Below are 706 nucleotides of genomic sequence, written 5' to 3' on the forward strand. Positions count from 1 at the left end.
GGGGGGGAATGTGCAATTAGAAAGTTGCCCCTTAACAGCGCAGGTCCTGCCTTTTCGAACACGAGGCGCTTTGTGTTTACCAGCTGCAGCTTTACCAGGGTTGTCACCCCCACCCACCCCGCTTCGCCCCCCTCCCAAAGCCCCGAGCAGGCAGGCGGCAGCGAGACTGGCGCGAGTTTTGCTCCGCTCTGTGTTTTCAGGAAAAGGACCTTGTTTCCTCCCCGGGCCCCCCGCCTGACTTCTGACAACGACCTGAGTGTCTGCGAGGACGCGTGTGTTAACTCTCGGTCACGTCCGTCTGCGAGCGGAGAGAGGGCTGCGCTCCCCTTCCCGGCGGACAGCCGAGGCTTGGGCAGAAAACCACAGCTGATGGAACAGTGGGGGGGGGGGACAACTGGTCCTCCTTTACGTGTGTGCGATCACCCGGAGGAACGGGAACATTTGGGTTGGGATCAGCCACGTGCAGTTAGACGGGAAAAAAAATTAGCCGCGATCTGCGTCGCCTTGAAGAAGCATTTAAAAGCGACCCGTGTCCCCGCAGACGGGGCGCTTTCCTTCCCGGAGAGCAGCGTGTGCCGGGCCCAGCCTGCCCTGCTGCGCTGCCGCCGCCGGGCGCTGGGAAGGCCCCGTCCGCCGACCCTCCCTACGGCTTTTGCGGGGAACGACGGCAGCCCAGCCTTCAGCCCGGCGCGTCACCGCGCGGCCC

Source organism: Aptenodytes forsteri, unplaced genomic scaffold (assembly GCF_000699145.1).
Source record: "Aptenodytes forsteri isolate BGI_AS27 unplaced genomic scaffold, ASM69914v1 Scaffold17, whole genome shotgun sequence".
Classification (NCBI taxonomy): domain Eukaryota; kingdom Metazoa; phylum Chordata; class Aves; order Sphenisciformes; family Spheniscidae; genus Aptenodytes; species Aptenodytes forsteri.